The following is a 24,632-nucleotide window of genomic DNA, read 5'->3' as shown; positions in this document are numbered from 1 at the left end:
TGCTTGAGATTTTCCCTCTCCTCTTCCTCTGCCCCCACTCATGCTCTCTCAAATAAGTATATAAATCTTTTTTAAAAAAAAAAAGTATAATTCAATTACTCTAGAATCATTTATTTAGTTGATATTGTCTTTACTGTTATATTATAAACTCAATTAGAACAAAAACCTTACGGTATTATCTGATCAGGTTTCACTGTGGTTTTTCCAGCACCTAGCAAAGTGCCTGAAACATGGTGGACTCTCAACAAACAACATGGATAAGGAATGGATATATGTCCACCCCTCTGTGGCCCTCCTCCTTTGGAATAACCTCAAGTCCACACTCATCTTTTAATTACTCTAGAACGCACACAATCTTTTCCTTTCTTTGCATATTATTTTTCTTTTTACTTTTTTTTTTTGACCTAGTTCTATTTCTTCGAGCCAGAGTTTGAATATTGTTTTCTCACAGAAATACACTTGGACCAAAAAATGTAAAATGAGTCCACTGACACTAATTTCACTTAACACATATACATCTCACTCACAGCAATGGTTTCATTTCTCTGTTCCTTAGTAAACTTAAATATGGTAAGGCATGAATTATGCCTTCTTTGTACATCATTTTGAATATCTCACATCTAGCACAAAACCTGGCACCCTGTGGATGATTGCCCCTCATAATGCTACATATGAAGTGGCTAGGTTCCTGGATTAATAAAATACAAAAAGTTTCTTGCAGTGTGCTGCATTTGATCTATGTCATCAAAGAAATGGCATTATTGACACAGTTGATCTAATACTACTTATGTTAATGGTAATCAAATACATAATTACTTTGCCCAGAAAGGTCAAAAGTATCTCCAGAACATCTGATAATTCATTTCCTGTAACTCTTTGTTCTCCTAATTTCCAGCCACACATTACTTGTTTAGTATAGTCCAAACATTTATTTCTATTACAGATTTACTTTGCAACTTCTGTGTCACACTCATTGGTCAGGGTATTTTGTAGGATTAAAGGAAATGTGAGACATGTTCACTGATGTCAAAATGCTTGTGTTCGTCAAAATGTTTAACGACATTATGTGGTAAAGGACAAGAATTTACAAGGTAAAAACAAATGGTGTGGTGTGAAAACGTAGAGTTTAAAGAACAAAGTGATCACTAGAGGTCAGAAGAGACAAAACAAATCAAATGTCTTGAAAGAGCTAGGGCTTGAGCTTGTTCCTGAAAACTGAATAACATTTGACAGGAATGAAAAAGAGGCTATTATTCCTGGATGATACCTTCATAATTGCAAAGCTCCTAGTTTAAATAAATAAATAAATAAATAAATAAATAAATAAATAAATAATAAATTCATCTCTGCCATCTGCAGTCATATGCAAAGTCATGCCCAGTGAAGTCACATTACCTCCTGAGATCCCTTGCTACCGTATTTACCATTAACATTTCAGGTATTGCTTTTTAAAAATAAATTAGAATATATTATAAAGATAAACTTCATTATGATTGATTCACTCCTATTTGTGTCTCCTATAGCCAGAATAGAGTACATTATTTATTGATCTCTTACCCACATTCTTCTACTTTACTATTACTAAATGAATTTTGACTTATAAAGAATGACCCATAGAGTCAAATGTCATCTCCTACTCAATAGAGTGCTAATTCCTGTTGCTAAAATGGTCTCCTTCCTATCCTAGGAATGTAATGCATATATTGCTTATTATAGGATTTCCATAAAATATTGATGTACTAATACCTTATCCACTTAAAGGATGTGAGGTCGAGGGTTCAAGAAAAAGGATAGTCTACTCGGAGTTTCATCATAGGAGGACATTCAAAATTCAAGGGTTCTGGATGGAAGAAAGAAGAATGCCCCGCTGTCATGCCTTCCATGGATTTTGCTGTAACGAGGTTGGTGCCATATTACAGTTCTGAAAGGGACTCTGTGCAGTGGGAATTTGAAGGAAAATTTGTTACATTCCATTAAACAGGCTATAATGAGATCTTTTTTAACGTGATTAACATTTTATGCTTTTATATTATTATTTCTGTATTTAGGATTTTATATTTTTAGGAGTATAGCACAGAAAGTATAAAATCTGCGTAGATAGCAATTGCTAATTAACAGATTAAGCCTGTGTTAAGCGAGAAACATCTTTATTAGAGCCAGACAGACTCCCTTCACCCAAATATCTATGCATAATATCAGCTGTAAGTCGTAAATTTTTATGAAAACTGCAAAATAATTTATGGAAATGACTGAACTAACTCTTTGAAATGAAAAACACATATTTCTAAATATACTTTTTTTTAATGAAAAAGACATGCCTGGTTCTGGTACCAGGCTCCAATTTCCCTCCCTAACGTTCAGGTGTAACTACCCAAATAATTTATTTTCTAGTTTGTTCTTGGTGCTTCTTTTTCAAGGTGGTGGGGATCCTTTTGTGAGGATTCAAGTAAAGTTCTCCTGCTTTGCTATCTAGGCTGGATGACTGCCTCGGGGGTCTTAGTCTTTGCTTGTGCTCAGGGTCAAATCACAGTCATTAAAACACCACATCTTTATCAATTATCGTCTGCAGACAGCTTTGCTTCCTTCCAATATATTCTGCAAAATGCTGGCTTCCCGTTTTAGTATTTCATTATGAGGCTGTGTCTTTTAGCCTCTGTCTCTAACCTGAACATTCTGAATCACTGTGATTGACGGAATTTTACCTGCTGGCTGCATTTTTACATCTACAACTTGCCTTCCGCTTTTTATTAGAGTGAGAGCAATATTTTTTAATCCTCTAGGCTGGACGAATGTTTTTATTTAGTGTAAAAGCTGAAAATAATTACCCCGATCTTAGCTCCTCCATAGCCTGTCCTTTCTAACAAATTAAATGATCCTTCATCAATAATGGTGGCTCGGGATCTACGGTTAAATCACTTCACGGCCAGTTTTAGGTAAACTACCTTTTCAAGTACATTATTTTACTTGCTTTTTATCTGCAAATGTTAAAAAGAAAAAAAGAAAGACAACGTACACACAAGTGTACACCCCTGTGTTTCTTTTTGATCTGTTGCTTTGGTCCCTGTAAACCAGACCTTCAGGCTGAGGCATTAGAAGGGGAATTATATATAAGGATACAGAGAATAGAGTCAAATTATACATTTCTAAGTATCTAAGTCGCCTTGAAAAGCAGAGGTTTGATTTGCAAGGACACATCTTTTTGAGGGAGAAAAGGTTTCAGAATTCAGAAAGCCTGTTTTTGCATATCAAAAGCAAAACCCCAAAGGAATCAAGGCCTAGGGCTTCTGTCCCTTAAAAAAAAAAAAAAAAATTCTTTCTTTTTTTTTTTTTTTTTTTTTGAAAAGCCAAACTCCCCTTTTCCTGACCAAGCAAACAAGAAGGAAATTAGGGGAAAACAATGAGTTCTTTGCTGATATGAGTTCAGAAAATGGTCCGGCCAACAGAGACCCCCTCTTCAGGCAATAGGAAACCGTAAAAACCTCAGACAAGATTTGGTTTGAATAGAGTTGTGAGAGCCCTGTATCTTCCTCGCCTTGATGTGTTGAGAGAAGTGGTGAGCCTTGTAGGAAAGTCTCTCCTGGCAGCCTTCAGGAAGGCAGCGTTGTTGACACAGTGTCAGAAAAGGTCCAGGCAGAGAGGGCCTGAGAAAGCTCCGACTGCATTTTCCTCAGGAAAATACTTAGATGAATTGAGTTTATCATCAAAACTGGAAACTTTTGAGAATAAACTGGTGAGTGACTCATTATTAATCCAGCATAAACCAGTAAGTCTAGGGCAAACCCAGGCACGTAATCACCTCAGAAAAGAAAATACAAATTCCAAGAGACAGAGCCAGAGGATCCTGGACAAAGTCACTGATGACATAAAATAAAGTCTATGTGGTTCCAGGGCTGAGAGCGTCTCATTAGATGACAGTGGGAACAGCTACTGTAATGAAAGACCACGGAGGGAAGATAGACAACTTTACATACAATACCACTGGACAAGAATGGCTACATAGACCCAAAGATTCCTATATCATAGTTATGGCCATAAAACAGAGGGGATAGGACAAAAAAAATAGAGAGTGAGAAAACCATAAAAAGGCCAGGAAAAACTGCAAGCATATAGAGCTAAGGATTCTCAGAAAAAGAAAGAGTAGATAGAGCTTTTGTGACACAAGAGAAGTCATTTTAGACACCCAGGTATTTTTTGTGATCTCTGTCATTCTTGCCCAAACACACTTCTTGCAGAACAATGCAAAAAAACATCGGTAGTTAAGGATTCTAAGGAAACCAAGGGAATGCAAGACTAAGTCTCTCTACCAGGCCTGAAAACAGCCAGGCCACATCAAGACAATAGATCAGTGGTAAAACCCCCCAGTGCTGCTTCAAAAGTAAAGGAGGCCCTGCATGCCTTACCCCAGATAAGAAATCCAAGACCCCACCCAGTCCCTCGTCTCAGTCCTGCAGTTACTCTCTGCTTCATTATAATATTAAAGTCTCTACTCCAAGAGGAGCTCAAGCTTCATTAACATAACATAGGCTGCCTGCAGAAGCACTTTTTCTAGGTGTGACTACTCAACCTGCTGCCCACCTTTACAAGGGATGACAAAACTCCCCTTTCTGAATATTCTTCCTAACCCTAAATACAAGAAACCCACTACGCCCACCCGGGAAGTCAAGGCTTTGGAAGTTACTCCCCCCTGACCAATGTATTTGGCTACATTAAAGTATCCTTGTGTGACTTCACCGATGTAATCTCTATTTGTAACTCACAGAGGAGCAAGTTCACCTTAATTCATCATAAAACTATTCACTGTTTAATATTAAGTTTTTACCTAACAGCCAACCGTGTATGATGAATCAGGATTGAGGTTATAGAAAAATAAAGGCTTCTATTCAACCATGTTCTTGGCTTGAGAGTAAGTTACATGGCATAGTTTTTATCCACAAACTACACAGAACAGGAGGTATTGCATCCATTTTTCAGATGAAGAAACTGAGCCTCAAAGACATTTGCTGAGCAACCCAAAATCTCAGAGCACGCAAGATAGGGTGCTGTATCATCTAGTTCTTCGTGCAATATTTACAGTAGTATTTCTTTTGTTTTTGTTGTTTTTCTGTTTTTCTGTAGAGTTATCCATTCATCTATACTCTCATAAGTGTATCTTCTTTTCCTTGAGATTGGAAGTAAGTTTTGAGGGTCAGTGTAGGATTCCAAGTTGATGTGATCAAACTGGTGAACATTTTTTTTTTTTTTGTCTTTTTCTTGGTAGTAAATGTTTCTAGTAGTGGTTCTGCTTCTTATGTTTTGATGTTTTTTTGACACTCTTACCACTGCCTACCAAAATCTAGTCATATTTGTATATATTCATTATGCACGCTCTACTCCACCATTAAAATGCAACCTCCACGGAAGCAGGAAATTTGTCTTTTTTGTTCATTTTTATAACATTGTGGCTGAAACATTGCTACAATCTTAACAGGCATGGAGTAAGAATTTGTCTAACCTATTAATTAATGAAGAAGCAGTAAGCCTCATCAAGTATGGCACTAGAACAAACAAAAAGTTGACTGATTAATTTTGAGTTTAATTTTCATGAGTACCATTAAATTAATTACACTGCATGTGAACACATTATCAGAGGTATCTCTAGAAGGGTCATTCCTGAATTCTATCATGCTTAATGATCACTTGGTGAACTAGTTAAAAATGCAGATCCTCAACCCCATCATTAAAAATTCTGCTTTAGTGGATCTGGAGTGGACCTCCGCAAATCGCTTAACAGTCATTGAACAAATACCCTAAAGAATATGGTCAAGTTGCTATTTCAATCTAGGCTCTAGAGCTTTTACTCAGATTTCAATATGTAAAACAAATTTCATATATTTACCAGCATTTTCTCCATGCTTTTAAGTACTGGTTTTTATAAAACTATAGACCTATAAATATATATACCAATTTCATACTATATTGAATAAATATGGAACATGATATTTTGAGAAAAAAACATTGCATGTTCATCATGCTCATGATGGAGATTGCATGCAGACTTGAACCTTCATTTTAAACATGTTCAAGTGGTAAACTCAAATAGATACAGTTATCTGTGCACATGAGTGCTAGACCCACTAAACCAAAGAGGTGGATTTGCGGACATACTGGGATTGCACTTTGGCAGAAAACTTAGATTCATAGCAAAAAGTCACATCCTCATGAGTAGATAGACCATCCTGTGAGAAGTGATTGTTAGCAGGTGTCCGAAGTCTACTTATTATTGTAAAAAATAATGTAAGCAAAGAGTAAGTATTGCTCATTTTGCATATGAAGGAAAGGGCATTGCAGCAATTTGAGCACTTTGCTCATTTGCAATGGGAATAGTCTTTTGAGTAGATATTTTGATTGACCTTGTTTGACAGAATGTTTAGAAAGAAAAGTCCTGATTTTTTTTCTCACCTATAGAAACATTTACATTAGGGTCATGGGGAATTTAGTATGCTATTGCTGTTGGCTCTATATTAAGGATGGTAGAATTATATTGGAATAAAGGTGTGTGATACGTAATCTGTTCTCAGGAGGACGTAGAATAATGAGCTCTGAACTCTGGCCATAGCATGCCTTACACATTCTAATGCTACATAACAATACATCCTTCTTGGATTTAATCCAATGGATATTCAGGTTCCGAGAACATGAGAAAAATATAATTATAACAGGAACGCATCCAAAAATACGTAGAGTGTAGTGGATTCTAATATGAACAGTCTGTTGTCTGTCTTTGTCTTTTTAGATGCGTTAGCAGCTTTTTACATTGTTGTTTTTTGATACCACATGCATATTGTCAATGCCTAAATCACCGGCTCAGACCTACCTCTCCCCCAAACTCATATATCCAGGTCCTTAACTAGATATTTCCACTTGTATGTCTGATTACATATCTCAAATTTAATTCAACATATCCCAAACTGAATTCCTGCTCCTTCTCCAACCAAACATGGTCCATCCACAGCTTTCCCTATCTCAGTTGATAACTAACTTCAATTCCTTCATGAGCTCAATTTCCTGACTGTATTTCCATCATTGAGCACTTCCTCTTATATACAAATAATCTTCTAGGAAATCCTATTGGCTCCACCTTTAAAATACATACTATTTCCAACTACTTTTTACTGAGTCACTGCTATCAAATTGATACAAGCCTTCTCCATGTCTTCTCTTGTTTGTTGAAATAGTCTCTGAAATTGTGTCCTATCCTACCATTGTGCCACTATATTCTATTTTAAACACAGAGGAAGCCATTAAAAGCATAACTCAGGACACATGCTTAAAGTCTATAATGGCTTTTTATTTCACCCTGAGTAAAAATTGAAGTCCTGAAATTGACCTACAAGACCCTATGTAATCTGGCCCTAGTTAGATTTCTACCATCTTCTCTGAAAACTAAACCTTCTTTTCATTTCCTTCCAACCACACTGTTGTCTTTTTTTTCTTTCTTACTTTTTTTTTTTTTTTTTGCTTGCTCTTGAAATTGTCAAGCAAAATCTTATTTTAGGGTCTTTGCTCTAGGTATTCCCTCCTCTTTGTCTCTGCTCTGTCTTCCAATGTCTACACGGTGAACCCTGTAACTTACTTCCAGTTTTTGTTCAAAGCTCATCTCTTAATTTGCTGTTCTATTCAGCCCACTTAATATCACAACTTCTTTCTCCCTCTTAGCACTTCAGCCACTGTAGGCATTGTTGAGTCCCATTCCTGCCTCTTTTTTTTGCTTTTTATATAGCTATTATGTTCATCAAACAAAATATGTAATATCCTTAACCCATTATTAATTTTATGGGAGCATACTATTGTTAAAAAAAAAAGGTACACAAATATACATATATAACACAAAGAATTATTAAAAACCAAAAACTGGGAGATCCCTGGGTGGCGCAGCGGTTTAGCGCCTGCCTTTGGCCCAGGGCATGATCCTGGAGACCCAAGATCGAATCCCACATCGGGCTCTTGGTGCATGGAGCCTGCTTCTCCCTCTGCCTGTGTCTCTGCCTCTCTCTCTCTGCGACTATCACAAATAAATAAAAATTAAAAAAACAAAACAAAACAAAACAAAAACTGTATAATTGCCACTGACTAAAAAAACCAAAGCATTGCTAGCAGCTCAGAAGCACTCTCTCGCCCCCTCTAATTGCTCTTCTCTCCTTTCTCTGCAAATATTGTCACTACCCTGATTTCTCATACATTAATTACATTTTGCAGGGTTCGAACTTTGTGGTGTGTGTGTGTGTGCGCGCGTGCACACGTGTGTGTGTGTGTGTGTGTGTCTATGTGTATGAATCCTATCTTCTTTCACTCCATGGTATTTTGTGAAACTCATCCATGTTGTTTCATCCGGCTGTCATGTTTTAATTTTCATTGCTAAATAAATTTCATTATATGACATATGACAAGTTATTTGTTCATTGTATCAGTGAAAGGACATTTGAGTTCATAATCTTTTTTTTTGTTTATAGTCTACTATATCCCTAACACTTTAAGTTTGATGAAAATGAAATCTTTATCTATTGTATTAATCGATTAACACCAAAAATCTAGTACAGTGCCTAGAACATGACAAGTAACTTAAATATTTGTTGAACTGAAATAAGTTGAATTAAAAATTGAAGTAGATTCTATTGGTTTGTTGTTGGAAATAATGAAAATACTTATATTTTGATTGATTTTTGAAAGCTTTTATTCATATTTCACTAATATTTATATAGGATTTACAAACAATTGAAAATAAAATAATGATTTGGAGTTTGTGAAAAGTATGTTATCAGTGTGTATAACAGTTTGGGGAAATAGAGCTCAAATAGCTTTTCATGACCTAATACATCACACAGAATTGAAAGATAAGATTGGTCAGGATTATCAAAACAGTCTCACGTTAATCTTATATAAATAAAATTGAAGCATCAAATGCCAATAATAGTCATATAATATTTTAAAATTTATAAATATCTAGGAAATTTACAACACTGTAGACTATTTAGGAAATATTCTTTTGCCTAGTTAAGGAAAATAGGTATTATAGACATGAAACATTTAAATGTATAAATTTAATTTCTCATAGATTATTTTATTATAAATATTTGATAATATCCAAGAAAGGTGAATTATCACCTGATTAATGGTTTGTGTGACAATTAATTAACTAAATTAATAATGAATGGTGGCATTATGAGGCTATCTAATTCATTTACTATGTAATAACATACCAGTTAATGCTTAAGAAAGTGGCCAGTCATTATCAATGTACCATTGTGCGTTGTGCTAACATTAATCGGATCAAATTAATGTAGTGTTACTTTTATCTTAAGCAGGCATTAATGAACGCCTCATCATTTCAAAATGTTGCCATGACATATTATCAAAATATCAAATGCTTAGCTTAATGTTTAGTATAAAAAGGTTCATTTGATACTCATGTTAATGAGATTTTTTTTCTTTTTATTACAGGTATAATTAAAGTCAGGTATTATAAAGGTTTTTTAGGTTATTTAAATATATAACAAGACCACCTTCAAAGTTGTACTTGTGAAGAATAATAATACATTTAAAGCTATGAGAATTCTTTTTTCATACTCCACTTTTAGCCAGAAGATCAGTTCATTTCTATTAAGAGACAGAAATATGACTTCATATTAATGATGGAATCAAAACAGATGGAGCTATCTAATGGTTCAGGCAGGAAATTGGAGTAGGAATTATAGCTTCTTACCCTTATATCTACCACTGATTCACTAAATAACCTTGGGCAAATTACTTAAGCTGCCAGGTCAAATTTTCTAAGTGCACGTCTTCTTTTTTTATGCCCAGAGCTCATATTAACAGAAAAAGGAAGCTCTGGAGATATAGAAAAAGGAAATGATATAATATAGAGTGGAGGAAAAAGCCTTTGGCATGAAAGAGATTAAGTGGCTTACCCAAAGTTTCACAGTTCGTATGTGGACTACGGGAGATTCAAATTCAAGTATGTGACTCATTGGCCCTCAAGTACCAACCTTTTAATATCAGTTGTAAAATAGCTGCCTTGATTTTGATTATGATAGTACAAGCTCAGGGTTTTCCTGGCAAATTACAGATGTCTAATAAATATCACTCTTTTCAGTCTTTTCTCTCATACCCAATGCTTTTGATATTTACTCTAAAAACAGCATATAGATTTATGTGCTCATTTAATCTAGACTCTACAGTCATAATTCTAGTACTTATTATTTCTCATCTAGGCATTGATTTAAAAATTGTTCTCAGTGACTCCACTGTTTTCCCAAATTTATTTCTGCGTTCATGCTTTATAAAACCAATAAATGATATTTAAGACCATTGGAATGGTGGTAGAGCAAACAGAAAAGAAGGAAGGCTATGCAGAGCTCTTTAAACATGAACATTTACCAGTCATGTAGTGGAAGGATCCAAAAAAAGAATGATATATCCTTGTCTCTGTCTTGAATCTTCTTTCTGACCAAATTCATTAACGCAATACAGTGATTTTGCTTCTTATATGTTATCTATCAACAAATTTCTATCCAAATGGGCGTTTCTCTTATTCAGACTTACATTATTCTTTAGAAATTTTTCTCTAGTCTCCTTGTTTCTAATGTTCCTTCTGCAAATTTATCCTCCATATCATCTATTTAATAGGACTCTGTGATCTTTTTAACATCAGTTTTAATCTAATTTATTTCATCTCAAATAAATCCGAACTTCTAATTTGCCGACCACACATGACATCCGTATACCTTTGCTTATACTATGTCCTCTGCTGGAATGGCCACAGTTTTCTGTTTCTAATATTCACTCTTTAGCACTTGACTTGAATTTGACCTCCGTGAACCTTTTATGCTTTTGTTCACACCAATTATTGGTGTTCTCCTTCTGTGTTTCCACAGTGCATTGCATATACTACTATAATTGCATGCATTCCATTATTATGTAATTATGTTCCATATATTTTGTAATTGTTTCCATTTTTTTCTATCAAATTTTGCTCTTTAGAGATGGTACTATATATAACTAGTTCAAATGTCAAAGAAAAAAAAATTCACACTAGTTGGAGTTAAACAAAAAAACTCTATTTAAGACTATTGAAATAACAGGGACCAAGACTATTGCAATAGAGAAGAGAGACAACCCAACTCCATCATAAGGAAAGGTGGGAGGTGTTTTAAGCACTGAGGTGAACTGGTGGAAAAACACAGCATGTTAGGGAGGAGGTTGGTCATGTTACTAGGCTTTTCTTTTCTTTTTTTCTTTTCTTTTCTTTTCTTTTCTTTTCTTTTCTTTTCTTTTTTTCCTTTTCTTTTTTCTTTTCTTTTCTTTTCTTTTCTTTTCTTTTCTTTTCTTTTCTTTTCTTTTCTTTTTTTTCTTATTGACATTGATGCCTATAGGGGTTAGGCTCCTACACTCCCATGGAGACTGGGAGTTAGGAGTGTTGTCTTCCTTGATGATTACATTTCAAATGGATGGCTGCAGGGTCCTTTAAGAGTACTGTTTCTGGGTCATAGAACTGGCAAGAGGCTGGGAGAAGATTTACACCTCAAAGGAATAGAGAAAGAATTCACAATTGCAAGTTTTCTAAAGTAAATGCTCTAAGAAAAGGCAGGTTAGAGGCCTATAGACAGGAAGAAGCCTGTCTAAAGTTCAGTCAAGCTGAGGAGAGTATTAAGGCCATTTTAATCAATATTTATATTCACAGTTCTGAGACATATTAAACACTCCAGAAATTTTACTCTGCTGCAATGTTCTATGAGGTCTAACAAGATATTGCAGCACAAACATTTTCTTGAAGTCATTATTATTTTTGCTTATGTACATATGCACTGGGCATTTGATGCAGGGCATAGTATGAATATTTTCTTTCCTTTAGTTCCCTTGTTTGGGTAACGATGAGTTTCTTCCTCATTATTTTTCCTTCCCTTCCTCCTTGCTGCCTTCTCTGTAGGTTCTGGCTCCTAACTTCTAGCTCACTCCAGGGAGGTCCACTAACTTCCATCTAAGTGCCAAATCTGTCCTTGCTTCTATCCTGGGGAGTCAGGAGCAAGTCTTTACTTTATACAAAGCAGGAAAAAAAAAGGCACTATCATGCTAATTTTGATTACCACTCATGGACCTAAGTAGATATCATAGTATATTAAGCACACACACGGGTACAAGCACATACACATACACATACACATACACATTTGCGTGCACACACTTACACTATATATCTAAGGGGTAAAGTTGGAATCTGTGAATTTAAAGTCAGGTTAACCAAAACTTCCCAAGTGAAATGCAAAGAAGAAAAAAATGAGGAGAAAGCCAGAACACAACATCCACAAACATGCTTTGAAAATTTCAAAGGTATTCACATGGGTGATTGGAATATCATAGTAAAAGAAAGAAAGAATGGAAAGGAAGATGTATTGAAATGACAATGGCCAAGAACTTTCCGAAGTTACTAAGAGACACCAAACCACACATCCGGGAAGCTTAGAGGACATCAAGCAGAACAATATCAATACGCCTAAGCCTATTATATTCAAACTTCCGAAAAATAGACAAGAGAAACTCTTAAAAGAAGAAGGATACATAAGTACAGGTTGAACTTTACTCATAGGGGGAACAAAAATAAGAATTACAATGAATATCTCATTAGAAACTATGTAGATGAGAGAGAATGGTATATATTTTAAGTATTTGCATTTAAAAGATTCAATATAATATTCTATATCCAGCAAAATTACCCTTTGAAAGTGAGATAAATACTTTCTCAAACAAAAACTGGGGAAGTTATTGCCATCAGACTTGCCCTACAAGGGTTGTTGAAAGAAGTTTGTTGGTGAGAAGGGAAACAATGTCAGTCAGAAACTTGGATCTATATAAAGAAGGAAGAGCATTCATTCCATGAAGAGGAAAAAAGAGTTTTGAGAGGGGAAAAAAAAACACATATATAATCTTTCTCCCTCAAAATATCTCATATGAATTACTGTAAACGATGGCTTTCCAGCCATGAAAGCAGTAGTAGTTATACTTCCTACAACAGAGCAAGGTAAAACTGCACATGCATTTGCTTCTTCAAAAAACATTGTATCTGGTGGGCTGGGTGGCTCAGCTGGTTAAGTGCCTGACTCTTGGTTTCAGCTCAGGTCATGATCTCATGGGTCGTAAGATCTAGCCCTGTGTGGGGTTCTGTGCACAACGGGGGAGTCTGCTTGAAGACTCTCTCCCTCTGCCCCTTCCTCCACTTGTACATATTCTCTCTCAAATAAATTAATAAACCTTTAAAAATAAACATTATGTCTGTTCACACTAAGCATTTGTGTTATTTACAGGAATTGCCCTAAAGTAGTGCTCTCAGCATAGATACTGCCGCTGGAGAGTTTATGATTTAAGATGGTGACGGAAAACTATGAGATGTGAATAAGGCCAATGAAATATATTCTTTAATGAAGTCTATACATAAGATAAGATTGCATAGTATGCATTTGCAGAAGATAGCAGTGCACGAAGGGGTTGTTAGAAAAAAGAAGTACAAAAAATAATTCTTACCATCAGGTAGAGTGCCTTAAAGAAATTGGGATTATCTATGATCAATTCCAGAATTTAAGTGATAAAACAAGAGTATTGGATAAATGAACAACAGGGAAGAGCTATAGTTATTAAAAACTGGTTTGTGAATCTGCTGTGATTCATCCTTCTTATTCAGTTCACACACATAGATAAGTTTGGTGGCACAACATATTCCCAATTTGTATTCCTCCCCTTATGTTTGTGAGAAGAGTGTCAGAGGAGAATAGCTAATATTGAATTCTAATTTCGCATCTGACATATTCTGTGGTTTCTTCATTTCTTTCACCATCATTATTTCCACTTAAGTATAGATGAGGGCTCAGCTGTTGAGTATTTTGCTGAAGCTCCTACAGCTTGAAATAGGTAATTAAAAATCTGCAGGAAGAAAACATAGTTGCAAAAATATGTTTTTAAATTAATTATCTATTACTACTATTTACTGAAGTAGGCAAAGGCCTGATAAGCCTAATGATCGGGAAAAAAAAATGAAGCAAAACAAATAAATTGGAAAAGAGCAGAAGTAAGCCAAAATAAAAGAAAATGCAAGAATTTAAGAGAAAACTACTCAAAATCAACCCAAACTAATGGAAAATCTAAAAAGATGAAAATGTCTTTATCTAAGTATAAATTACCAAAATTTCCTTTGAAAGAAATGGAAAAGAATGATATTTCAATTGTCATAGAAAATATGGGTAAGGTGATTGAAGTTAAAAACCGTAACAAACATGTTTACAGTTGAATTTGATCTGTCCTGTTCAGAACATATTTCAGTTCTCTAAATTACTGAAGATGATTGAGAAGATGGAAATTTTCCCAATTCAATATACAAAGCCAGCATAACATGTGATTATATCAGTTGAAGATAAAAAGGCATTAAATAAAATTCAAATGTCAATTCTAACAAGAGCTCTTAAAAAAAAGAACAGATGCTACTATTTAAATGTAATAGACTATTTAACAAAAGTGAACAGCAAACATTATTTTAAATAGAGAAGGTTTGAAGTATTTAATTAAAGCAATGGTATCCTTTATCATCATTGATCCTTGTATCTTTGGAAATGGTACATGTAAAGCAAAGAAATAACTAGAGGAAATAATGGAAAAAAAAACAGATAAAACTATCTTTTACTGCTGATAATGTGATTTTATACCTTAAAAGCCCCAAAATAATGCTTTAAAAATACTATATTTAATAATAGGTTTCTGTGTCAACATGTGGGTCCACTACTTAGTCTCCATTATAGCAAAAGGCACCTGGATACATAAATGAGAGAAAAAGTTCCACTCAACATCAAGACAGAAATTTGTGTGCATATTACAAAGGGATAACATTTTGAAAAGGCATAATTCTTATATGAAGAAAGCTATATTATTTTTGAATATCTGAAAATGTGATCTTAATCAATGGGAAGACAATATTTGTCATTCCTCTTGATTAAAATGCAAAAAATTAATTGTACCAAAATAAATTTATAAATTGAATGCAATTGTACACAAAATTCTAGTAGAATCATGAAAATTATGAGCAGTAAAGTGAAATTTCCCTTACAGATACCAGATAATGGAAGAAAATAGAGAAGCAAAATAGACCATCATTATTTTCATAACAAAGCACAAGACACTTATTATTTCAATGCAGTGTGAAATATTTAATATAAGACATTGCACAGTTTAAAATTCACGGAAGAAAATAGAAATGGAAGTACATTTTATATCATACCCAACAATAAATTTCAGATAGTTTAAAGTTTAAATTAAGGCAGTATTAGTTGTCTTCTGATAGATCTACTCTATAATGCAGATGGACAAAAGAAATATGCAGATTTCTGAATAACATGATACTAATTTATTAAAATAGTCTCTAAACCTCTCTCCCCGGTCATACTGCATGTATGTTTAAGAGAGAGAGTGTGCATGTGTGTTGGGGGAGTGGATATGGAAACTTTCTGTCTCTCATGAATAAATAAATAAAATCTTGAAAAAATTTTGCTGACTTTTTTTTTTTTAAGATTTTATTTATTTATTCACAGGAGACACAGAGAGGCAGAGACACAGGCAGAGAGAGAAGCAGACTCCATGCAGGGGGCCTGATGTGGGACTCGATCCCGGGACCCTGTGATTTTACATAAACATATTTTTGGAGAAAGAGGAAGCAAAAAAGAGATAGGTAACCCACAGTCTGCCTCCTTTTCCATAGAAAAATAGGTTTATACATAATCACATTCATACATGAATGTAAAATATACATACTCTCGTGTATCTCCCACATGATTTAAGGAAGGTTCACAGGCATTTTTGCTTTGTATAATCAAAATCATCTCCTAACTTTTTGAGATTGTGTATTATACTTATTCTGTATTTTTAAAATTTGTTTTATTACATATTCTTGATCTGTCTCTTTGTAGCGTTCTGTTTCCTGTACTACGTGTTGTCTTCCCTTGACGGTGACCCTATTCCCTACAGATTGTTGACTGACTCAGCTCATTTCTCCTTTTCGGAGTTGTATCTGGTTATGTGTACCTACAGGGGGCCAAAGTCTAGACCCTGCTTTTGTCTTATCTAGGTGATATATAATGAGAAGGGAGGGATGAATCTTCACAAGAGGAAACACTGGCTTTCCAGAACTGCTGTGACCTTTGCTGGTGAGCTGTCTCTCCATCAACAACTTCTTTCTTCAGGGTTTTTAAACTCTTTGAAAGGACCATAATGGAAGGAAAAATGACTTTTAGAATGTAATCCTGAGGGTTTGATGGAGTGAATGCCCAATTCAGCTCTTCAACCTGCTTCTCCTTTCACTATTTTCTCAGCCCAGCAGGTTTTCAAGCTGTTGTGATTTCACCCCAGGGGCTTCTGGTGGTAGACAGAGCTGTGTTACATCTCGAAGGGGAGCAGAGGGTGACCCTTGCCGACCAATGAGAAGGTGACACAAAGAGAGTTAAAAAATCTCTTCCTCACCTCTTTTGTCACTCCTGGGACTCTTAACAAAGAAAAAATTCTTGACAGCCAGGAGCTACCCCATGACTTGGTCATTGTTTGTTTGTTTTATACCTCCCTTGAACTACATTTTCTCACCTTTTTCATCTAAGGTTAATTTTGCTTTTCTGATGTTTCTGTTCATAAGCATCCATTATTTCATAATTGGCATTATGTGTTTTGAATTATGGTATAATTTTTAAATGTAGAAAATGTCTTGGTCATTTTCTTCAAAAAAAGTTGAACATAGAAAAGTCTCCAATCACTTTTAATTAAGGATGTGTGTGTTTGAGTGCACATTGTTATTGTGATGTTTTGCACAATAGCACAGCAGTAACCACAGGTTGTAATTTGAGATGGCTTTTGTTTTTACTTTTCTTGCGTTTTGCATTTCTAGCATTTTCTGTTTGCTTGTCCCATGCTGATGCACTTCTTTGTAGTTAGCTGTAGCTTTTTACTCCGAACTGCCCAGTTGTTGTACTTCCTGCTGATAATACTGTATTGTTAGAAATCTAACATTAGCCTTACAAACCACTGGAGTACTGGCCTTTGGCTACATTGTCTGTAGGAATGCCAGGTGCCCATGCATTCGGCATTAATGTGTGATATAGTCCATTAGCCTCAAGTCTTTATGAGATCCTCTGAGGTTGGCTGAATGTTCCATACAGACTTTAAATAAAACGAATTTATTGACTTAGTGTAGGGCTTTATTGTCTGAATCATTTTTGGACTGCCCTTGAACATTTTTATTTGTTAATACATTTATTCATTTTTACTCTTTACATGCTGTTGATTTCAAAATATTTTATTGTCTGTGAATATTATATTTGGTTATGTAGGGTTTTTATTTATAAAACTCCTGTATTAAAAAATAAAATAAAATAAAATAAAACTCCTGTATTAAATTGGACTTATACACACTAAATGTAGTGTTTACCATTTTCCTTTAATGCAGAACTATATAAATATAAAAAAGTTATGGAAAATTTGACTATAAGCACAAAAGAAGTGAAATACAAATGTAATAATTATCTATATTACTTAGCTAGAGACCTCTAAATTTTAGGTGAAATACCTGAGGAGAAAATGTGAAAGTTGTAAGCTGGTACACCACATTAATATATTGATTTAATAATATTTACTTGATAGCTTGAGGAAGGTGTTGGAATTGATCTTTGGTAATATGACTTTACAAGCTCTTTTTAAAAACTTTACATTTATAGGTCTTTAAAAACTTATTTTCAAGAATTTCGTTCCCCTTGATGTAACCATATATGTAAATCTATAGTATATTTTCCATGCTCACAGAGGTAAATTCTATTTCTAGGTAGACAGGGACTTCTGAAAAAATTAAACACAAACAGCATCTTCTAGGCTAATGGCTGCTGCCTAAGTTATAGCCCCAAACACACATCATCAAAAAGAGGTAATGTGGAACGCCTGGGTAGCTCAGTGGTTCAGCATCTGCCTTTGGCTTAAGGCATGATCCCCAGGTCCAGGAATGGAGTCCCATATCAGGCTCCCTGTGAGGAGTCTGCTTCTCTCCCTGCCTATGTCTCTGCCTCTCTCTCTGTATGTCTCTCATGAATAAACAAATAAAATCTTAAAAAAAAAAAAGAAAATGTAAGCAAAATTCAACATTGATCCATAGCAATTTTCAGAAAAAGAGCATATTACAAAATGTTTCTATATGGGTAGAGAAACATTCTTCACCATCAGATCCATTTCTGGAACCCATACCTAATCAGGTGGAGACTGCACAGGAAAAAAATAGTCCTCAGGACCCTAACCATGACACGTAGGTAAAATCACATTCAGAATGAGAGTCTCCTCTTGCCTGTGGGAATACTGGGACCAGGTCTGAGATAAGGTACATCTGAATGCTGGATACTGGAGAATGGAATGGAAGGAGTTAGAAGATGTTAGTTCTGAGGAGGCAGTCTTGGGGAGGACCACTTCAAGGGGAGAAGGAGTGACCTAGAGAGGTGAAACATTTGTGGCTAGGTGGCAGGGTGGAAATAAATGAGTAAAGAAATAGAAACTAATGGTCCTACAGAATCAACAGTTTCACAAAATCAGAAGAGCAATCAACCCTTTTTCACTTAAAAATATGAAAATAATGAAATTACACTATGCTATGCTTTAAAAAAAGTTACTGTCATAGGACACTAAGTCGACTACCCAGAACTGTTACTCCTGCCTATATAGAATAACTTCTTATTGCTGGTCAGGGTTTTATAATGAATAGAAAGTAGCTAACAACAGAGCAACAAACTTTTACAAGAAGAAGAAAAGAAAACAACAATAAATTTATGTGGTAAAAATCTATTCCTCAAAACACACAAAGCAAACATGAATGGAAGAAAAGTAAAACAAAATGTCTTGAAATATTTTTTCAAAGAAGCATCTGTAGAAATAACTGCAGATAAATTGCATCTGAAATTAAACACAGATCAGAAATGACAAAATCAGGAAGCTGTCAAATCAGGGCTGATAGAGTTCTATAAAAGTACAAGTAAAAATCATTTGGGGAAATGATCACATTTTAGGGAGTTCAAATAATAATTTTCATAAAACCATTAAAATGCATTATTAAAATATAATAAAGTGCAATAAAATGCACATTGACAAGCATGCATTGGCAAACAGAAATTTTAAAAAATGAAAATGAAATAAAAAATAGACAAAATGATGATCAGAAGAAGTGGGATGGAGGTAAACAGTACACCAAGAGAGACCAATATTGTTACAATTAACATGTATGAAGAATAAGATAAATAAGTGAAATAGAACTAATTGTTAAGACTATAATCTAAGGAAACTTCCCCCAAATATAAAGAGAACCTGAATCTATATATTGACACTAACCATATGCAACTGGGTGAATTGATTCACAGTCAAAAATTTCCAGGCATACTAGTAAATTAATCGACTTTAGTATTAAAGGAAAAAATCCTCTGAACTTTCCATCCAAAGAGTCACCTACCTGAAAGAGAATTTGGCTGTAATCAGAATCCTTAATACCAATATAGAAGGAAGGGTAAGGCGAGCAACATTTTCAAGAAGTTCAAGGAAAGAAAATGCAAGTTGAGCATTTATTATATCAAAGCAATAGAAAAAACTGTTTAAACATGAAAAAAAAATGTAGGGACTTCTGTACTCATGAGGTCTGCTTGATGAAAATAGAAGAGAATAGTCTACAACCACAAAGGAATTCACTAGAAAGAAATGGTAAAAGGATGATCAGTGAGCTGTTAATATATTTAAACATAGATTTAAGACTAAAAGTAAGTTGATAGCATGCAGAATGTTATATTAAATCTTATATGTTCTAACAAAATGAAAAAAAGATCAGAGAAGAAAAAAAAAAGGAGGAAAACTTAAATAACCTCACTGAGTAGTTGAACCTCATAATTGACAAAGAACTTAAACCTACCAAAACTAGTAGAGACCTCCCCCACATAGGAAAAAAAAAAAAAAGAAAAAAAGAAAAGCTATTGGGTACTTACCATACAAGGCATAAAAGGAGTAAAGGAGTAAAAATGGGATGATTAAGAAAGCCTTAAAAAAAGTGTGGGCAAATGTATCTTAGAAAGTACAAGTAAAATTTATGATAAATAATTACACATTAACAGACACTTTAAAATAGGAAAGGCTTCAGCTCTCAATGAATACAAAGTAATTTTGAATATCAGCATTTCCAGAGGCACCTGGGTGGCTCAGTGGTTGAGCATATGCCTTTGGTTTAGGGTATGATCCTGGGGTCCTGGGATTGTGTCCTGCATGGGGCTCCCTGCAGGGTGCCTACTTCTCCTTCTGCCTGTATTTCTGCCTCTCTCTGTGTGTCTTTCATGAATAAATAAAAATAAAGTTAAGAAAATATATCTAAATTTCCAGTAACACAAAAAGCAACTAGTTAAAGCAGAAACTACAAGAAACTGAAGAAGGAAAGGCTGAAATACACTCATATTAGGAGCCCTTAACATATCACTGAGTCAAAGACAGGTCAAATGGGCAAAGAATAAGTAAGATACTACAACTCAAATTAGATGAATATATATACAAAATTTTCAAAGTGATAATAGAGAATATATTTCTGAAGCTTACAGAGCATTCTAGAAAATTTAATGTGTATTAAGTAAAAAAAAAAAAAAGAAAAGACTTCAACAAGTTCTAAAATGTAGATACATTACAAATAGTATTTTCTGGTCACAATACGAAAAACTAGAAATTAATGTTATAGCAAAAGAACAAAATATCATTCTACATAGAGATTTAAAAATTCTTTAAGAGAGGGGCAGCCCCGGTGTACCCCCTTCAGCCCAGGGTGTGATCCTGGAGACCTGGGATTGAGTCTCATGTCGGGCTCCCTGCATGGAGCCTGCTTCTCCCTCTGCCTGTGTCTCTGCCTCTCTCTCTGTGCATCTCTCATGAATAAATAAATAAATCTTTAAAAAAATTCTTAAAGAGAAATTGGTGAAAGAGAAATACAAACCCAATTAACAGTATTTATATTAAAAGTAATTATTAAAACACTTGGTATCAAAACCCATAAGTTAAAACTGAAACACTGAGTAGAAGAAAATCCATATCATTGTGTTATATGTACAAACACATATCAGTAAAAACAAGACAAGGAAAATAAATGGGAAAAAAATCTCAAAGTAATAAGTAGGAAAAATTTAGTAAACTTAAAATGAGGAAAACAATATCAATAAAAGCAGAAATTAATACAGTAAGAAAAAACCAGTAGCTAAATATACGTGCACATATATATACACAACATATATAATCATATATACTTATATTATGGATATATATACACATAACTATATATACATAATGTGTATTTGTACATATAATACATATATATTTGTGTTTAGATGATAGACTCTGAAAAAAAATAACATAATACACAAACCATTACCTAATATATAACAACAGAAAAACAATACATTACAAATATTTACAGAATAAAAAATGAAAAAGAAAATCATTTAAATAGAATATATTGGGATGCCTGGGCAGTTCAGCAGTTGAGTGTCTATCTTTGGCTTAGGTTGTGATCCTGAGGTCCTGGGATCGAGTCCTATCAGGCTCCGTACAAAGAGCCTGTCTGTCTCTGCCTCTCTCTGTGTGTCTCATGAATAAATAAATAAAATCTTTAAAAATAAATAAATAGAATATATCAATATCTTATGAGCATTTTGCATAACTCTATGCAAATTAACTTAAAATCTAGATGAATGTCTTGGAAACCTAACATTAAAAATTGGCAACAATTTTGAGAGATAATTTTTAGATATTTAGAAAGAGAAATGGTTTAAACACAGGTTTCTACAGAAGAGAAAAAAGAAAAAGTAAAGTTTAGTTTGTTTTATTTAGGCAGGTAAACGATTATATCTAAACATGATAAAGACAACATAAAAGGCTGACTCACTGATAAATATAAACACAAAATTTCCAGATAAATATTAGCCTGTTAAAAAGAATATAGAGAAATAATATAGCATGACCATAAATCTGGGATCCATTCTAGAAATTTAGTTCACTCATGATTCAATATTAATAAATATATTAATGTAATTAGTATAATAGACCTATACAAACATAGCATCTGCAAAGAAACAGAAAAGACCCAAATTTAACATTATTAATATTAATACATATACATTTAACATTTTTAATATTAATACATACATGTACATCATACATACCAACATAGAGAGTTAGAAGGATGAAGTGTTATAGCTGTTGATGACTCTAGAGTGACAAGCATGTGAGTGATGATATTTAACAATGAGTCTCCCAACATTTCTGTAAGTTGGGAATGTTAAAGAAATGGAGGAGGAAAATCCTAAAACATTTTCAAAAATCTGATTTAAATCAATGTGAGTCATCTTTAAAATAGCAAAGGCATTGACCTACTTTTATTTTTTAAATCTGAGTTCCGGAGACAATTTCTAGGAAAGAAATTTTTCTTACATGTCAGTGAAGTATTCATAGAATCAAGACCACTAAGAAGCAGTTTTGCTGAAACATTTTCAAAGTGTGTCTATCTCTGAAAATTTGAGGCTGCTTCAGGTTATCTCAGTGAGATTATACTAACCACCGATATTTACCCTCCTCACAAATCCAGCTGACTAGCTTGAGTAAATGTTTAATGTTGGTTTTACACTATGTTTTACCACCAAATTATATAACACTACTTAACACACATCTTCAGAGTAGGTTATGTTGTCCAAATGTGGTTAAGATCATGGGATTTTTTTTTTTTGACCAAAACATTGTTACAAATTTAAATGATAAACAAATAAAAATGGTTAAAACATGAGATAGAATTCAGCAAATTCTGATATTTACAGTATCTTATAACATCATGAAAAGAAACTCTTTGTATTTTAAGTTATATTTTATAAATTTTGTTCTTGACGTTTCATATAATTTGATATAATTCAAATTTCTACAATAAGTAATGGAGCTCACTGTCACTAAATAATATCACAGCATCATGCTCCTAGTTTATGAATAGGTTTTTCCCTTTGTCCCTAATTATCCTTTTTATGCTTATTTGTGCTCTTTCCTTTATTGTACTTTTTTGTTATTTCTTTTTCTAGATGACCAACCAAACTTTCAGTAGTAGATAGAAATTCAAGCAAAATATTTGTATTTATTAATATGCAGAAAAAATGGGGGAAAAGATGATTTATTCCTCCTTTCAGCTTCCACAGTTTAAATAAATACATTGTTTAGTGAGAGGAAAAGGATTTTGGGAGTTTGATGGTACAAAATCCTGAGGACAGTTCTTTAAATAAAATCTCCTCAATTCAAACTCCTCTCCTCCTATACTTACTTATGAGAATCAGAGAAAATGAGCAGTGTGAAGAAGAAGAGGCGGGAATGACCCCCGGACCTGGCCAGAGCCAAAGCCGTGCATCCCCCATCCGTGGGGCCAGTGCTTACATCCCCCACCATGGCCCCATGCCCAAGTGAAAGGCTGAAGGGGAGGCTAAAGGAGATAAATCCAAGGTGAAGGATGAGCCACAGGGAAGATCTGCAAGGTTCTCTGCTAAACCTGCGCCTCCCAAGCCAGAGCCCAAGCCTAAAAAGACCCCTGCAAAGAAGGGAGAGAAGACACCCAAAGGGAAAAGGGAAAGCTGATGCTGGCAAGGATGGAAATAACCCTGCAGAAAATGGAGATGCCAAAACAGACCAGGCACAGAAAGCTGAAGGTGCTGGAGATGCCAAGTGAAGTGTGTGCATTTTTGTTAACTGTGTACTTCTGGTGACTGTACAGTTTGAAATACTATTTTTTATCAAGTTTCATAAAAATGCAGAATTTCGTTTTACTTTTTTTTTTTTTAAGCTATGTTGTTAGCACACAGAACACTTCATTGTTGTTTTTGGGGAAGGGCATGTGTCACTAATAGAATATCTCCAAAGCTAGAATGATCACAAGGGGAAAAACACCTTTCCCTTCTAGTTTTGAGAAACTTCTGCTTGGCTCCCAGGAGGATGGATTCCTTGATGTTGACACACATGAGCCAAGTTGGTGGTGTGGAAAAACTAAAATTCATTTTTTTTTGTAATGTCCTCTTCTCACTCTCTGCCTTCAACATAGACTTGACTCCCTTAAACCCAGAGACCTGCTGGAACCTGACCCCAAGAAATGGTTCCCAGTATGTCAGGCAATCTGGACTTTACAGTGTCACCACTGAGATGGTGTCCCTAAAAGAGTTCCTTTCTTTAGCTTGTGGATCTTCAGATTGATAATTCTGCCATTTTCATTGCATTTCCTGAAAGTCAAGGTCGGCTTGTGAAAAGTTGTTAAACAACATGCTGAATGTGAACTGCCAACCCCCACTCTAAACTTTCCCTGTTCAGAGCATCACATGAAGACTTCATTGGGTTTTAGAGTGGCTTTCTGATTTTGGTAGCCCATTGAAGAAGGGAGTTTGAAAGTTGTATCCTGTTAACGATCGTCCGCCCTTGTCCTGCCTGAAATACCATGATTGTTTATGAAAAGTACCTTTAATAAAGGTGGATACAGTTTGGACTAGAAAAAAAAAGAGAGAATCAGAGAAATT

At 34.5% G+C, this 24,632-nt stretch overlaps 1 pseudogene; it reads left to right on the top strand.

Annotated features, from left to right (window-relative positions):
* Window positions 1-23,526: 23,526 nt before the first annotated feature.
* LOC112931614 (non-histone chromosomal protein HMG-17 pseudogene) lies at window positions 23,527-23,982 on the top strand (annotated as a pseudogene).
* The last annotated feature ends 650 nt before the right edge of the window (window positions 23,983-24,632 follow it).

The sequence above is a fragment of the Vulpes vulpes genome, chromosome 4 (genome assembly GCF_048418805.1).
Source record: "Vulpes vulpes isolate BD-2025 chromosome 4, VulVul3, whole genome shotgun sequence".
NCBI classification, from domain to species: Eukaryota; Metazoa; Chordata; class Mammalia; order Carnivora; family Canidae; genus Vulpes; species Vulpes vulpes.
This window is presented reverse-complemented; position numbering and strand designations above follow the sequence as displayed.